Source organism: Temnothorax curvispinosus, unplaced genomic scaffold (genome assembly GCF_003070985.1).
Source record: "Temnothorax curvispinosus isolate PA1 unplaced genomic scaffold, ASM307098v1 QBEX01018537.1, whole genome shotgun sequence".
NCBI classification, from domain to species: Eukaryota; Metazoa; Arthropoda; class Insecta; order Hymenoptera; family Formicidae; genus Temnothorax; species Temnothorax curvispinosus.
The window spans coordinates 1-3314 of record NW_020228317.1 but is presented as its reverse complement, the minus strand read 5'-3'; the positions used below and the strand labels follow the sequence as shown (position 1 = coordinate 3314).

Sequence of the window (3314 nt, the reverse complement as noted above, 5' to 3'; positions counted from 1 at the left end):
CAAAAACAATATTCATGGTCCATGTGGGGCGATCAACAACAATTCTCCGTGCATGAAGGATGGAAAATGCACGAAACGCTATCCAAGAGACTTACACTCCGAAACTATCACTGGAAATGATGGATATCCACAATATCGTCGAAGATCAACTAATGATAGTGGTAAATTGATCACTATAAAAGTTCGTAACAATAATATTGAGGTCGATAATCGTTGGGTTGTGCCGTATTCACCATTACTCTCAAAACGTTCAAAGCACATATAAATGTCGAGTACTGCAATTCGGTGAAATCGATTAAATACATTTGCAAATATGTCAACAAAGGAAGCGATATGGCAGTTTTTGGAGTGGAAAATGCATTTGCACCAATCGATGAAATCGAACGATATCAATTGAGACGCTACATTAGTAGCAATGAAGCTGTTTGGCGTATTTTCTCATTTCCAATTCATGAACGTCATCCAACAGTTATTCATTTGGCAGTACATTTTGAAAATGGACAGCGCGTGTATTTCACAATAGAAAATGTACATGCAAGAGCATTATCCCCACCGCATACAACGTTAACTGCGTTCTTCTCATTGTGCATAGACGATTTGTTCGCAAGAACACTACTTTATTCAGAAGTGCCAAAATACTACACATGGAATGCATCAGCGAAAAAGTTTCAACGTCGTAAACAAGGCAAACCAGTTGAAGGACATTCGAATTTATATTCATCCAACGCGTTAGGCCGTCTGTACACAGTTCATCCTAACAATCAAGAATGTTTTTACTTGCGATTACTGTTAGTTAACGTACGTCGACCGAAATCGTTCCAAGAACTGAGAACAGTAAATGGTGAATTATGTACGACCTATATCGAGAAGCTTGCCAAAAATTGAATCTTCTTGAAAACGATGCACATTGGGACACAACACTCGATGATGCATCGAATACTGCTCAACCACAGCAAATACGTATGTTATTTGCGATAATATTGACAATGTGTTTTTCTTCAAATCCGAAAGATCTTTGGGAAAAATACAAAGATTATATAAGTGAAGACATCTTACGTCGTTTACAATCAACAAATCACAATAAAGATATGCAATTCACACCAAACGTGTATAATGAAGCGTTGGTTTTGATTGAGGATATATGTTTAGTAATCGCTAACAAAGGACTGGTAAATTTGGGTATGTGTGCTCCGAATCGATTTGCAAATGACGTTTATGATCGTGATTTACAACGTGAAATACACTTCGATATTGATGATTTGGGTACATTTGTTGAAACGAATCTTCCGAAATTGGTTCCAGAACAACGAATTGTATACGACACAATAATGCAAGCAATTACAAATCAAAGCGGCGATTTGTACTTCATAGATGCGCCTGGAGGTACAGGCAAAACTTTTCTTATTTTACTCATTTTGGCAACCATTCGATCACGGAATAAAATTGCACTGGCAATTGCATCATCTGGAATTGCGGCAACGCTTTTGGATGGTGGTCGAACAGCGCATTCAGCACTAAAATTGCCGTTGAATTTGCAAATCACTGATACGCCAACATGCAATATCACTAAAAATTCCGGAATGGGCAGTTCTTAAAAAATGTAAACTTATCATATGAGACGAATGCACAATGGCTCATAAAAAAGCATTGAAAGCGCTTGATCGTACATTAAAAGATTTGAGAAGAAATGGACAGCCCTTCGGTGGAGCACTAATTTTATTGTCTGGTGATTTTCGACAAACTCTGCCAGTTATATCACGTTCAACCCCCGCTGATGAAATTAATGCATGTCTCAAATCATCAGTTTTATGGCGACATGTAAAGAAATTGACTTTAAAAATCAATATGCGTGTTCAATTACAAAATGATGCATCCGCCGAAGGTTTCGCAAAACAATTGTTGGATATTGGAAATGGGAAGATGGAAATTGATAGATCTACACAATGTATCACGTTGTCAACAAACTTTTGTAAGATGACATCAACCAAAGAAGAATTGATTTTCAAAGTTTTCCCAAATATCGCGTGTAATTACAAAAATCATCACTGGCTTAGTGCACGTGTAATATTAGCAGCTAGGAACAATGATGTAAATGCCATCAACTTTAGCATTCAAAACGGAATACCAGGCGAAGCGACAACGTATAAGTCCATTGATACTGTAATGAATCAAAACGAGGTTAATTGTCAATTACCCAACGGAATTCTTGAATTCGTTAGATTTGCCTGGTATGCCACCGCACAGTTTAACATTGAAAATTGGCGTGCCTATCATTCTTCTCCGAAACATCAATTCACCAAGACTTTGCAACGGTACAAGACTTTCGGTGAAAAAAATGATGAACAATGTCATTGAAGCTACAATTTTGAATGGGAAATTTAAGGGGGAAGATGTACTGTTGCCACGTATTCCAATGATCCCAACAGATATGCCATTTGAATTTAAACGTTTGCAGTTTCCGGTGCGACTCGCTTTTGCAATGACGATCAACAAAGCACAAGGACAATCGCTGCAAGTGTGTGGGCTATATTTGGAGAATCCGTGCTTCTCACATGGACAATTGTATGTGGGCTGCTCACGCGTCGGAAAACTTTATGATTTATTCGTTTACGCACCAAACGGAAAAACAAAAAATATCGTGTATCCTCAAGTACTCGATTAAATAAATAAAATTAGAAGAACAGTTTAAAATGTTTTCGGGATGAACATGAACACGTTCAATAAAAAAGAAAAAATGTATATTAATTTTTCTAATTTCATTGAATTTCCGTATTTCTGGACTGATCTCGACGTAGAGCTTCTCGCGGTGAGAGTCGGACAACGGTAGAAATAATTTGTCGGGTAAAAAACGTAAACAGTTTCATAATTTTTAATAAATTTTGGAAATGATATTGATTGGCCACACTCTAATCTCGGGCGAAGCCGAGACGGGCCATGCTAGTTTTTTAAAAACTATCTATTAGTTATTTTAATAATAAAGAATTTATTTTTACTAATTACCAGTTTATAAAAGAAATAAATTCATATTTACCTAAATACTAACTTTCACAAATTAGATATTTTTCTCTGACAAATTACCAATTCTTTTAAGTAATCTACACTTCCCACAAAAATTAAAGGAATACTAAATTTATCTTTAAAAATAGGCAAAATTCAAGCAGCTGTAACTTTGTTAAAAATAAACAAAATTTACATTTTAAAAAAGGATTTTAAAGCTTGAAATTTCTACTTTCAAAAAGTTACTATTATTTTTTAGTTTCTGTGAGTTTGGTAATTTTTACATAAAAAATTACGAGCTGAACAAAATAGAAAAT

The 3314-nt window shown here is 35.5% G+C and overlaps 1 pseudogene; it reads left to right on the top strand.

The window, feature by feature from the left end:
• The first annotated feature begins 1629 nt into the window (after positions 1-1629).
• Positions 1630-2662, top strand: LOC112468486 (annotated as a pseudogene).
• Positions 2663-3314: the final 652 nt, after the last annotated feature.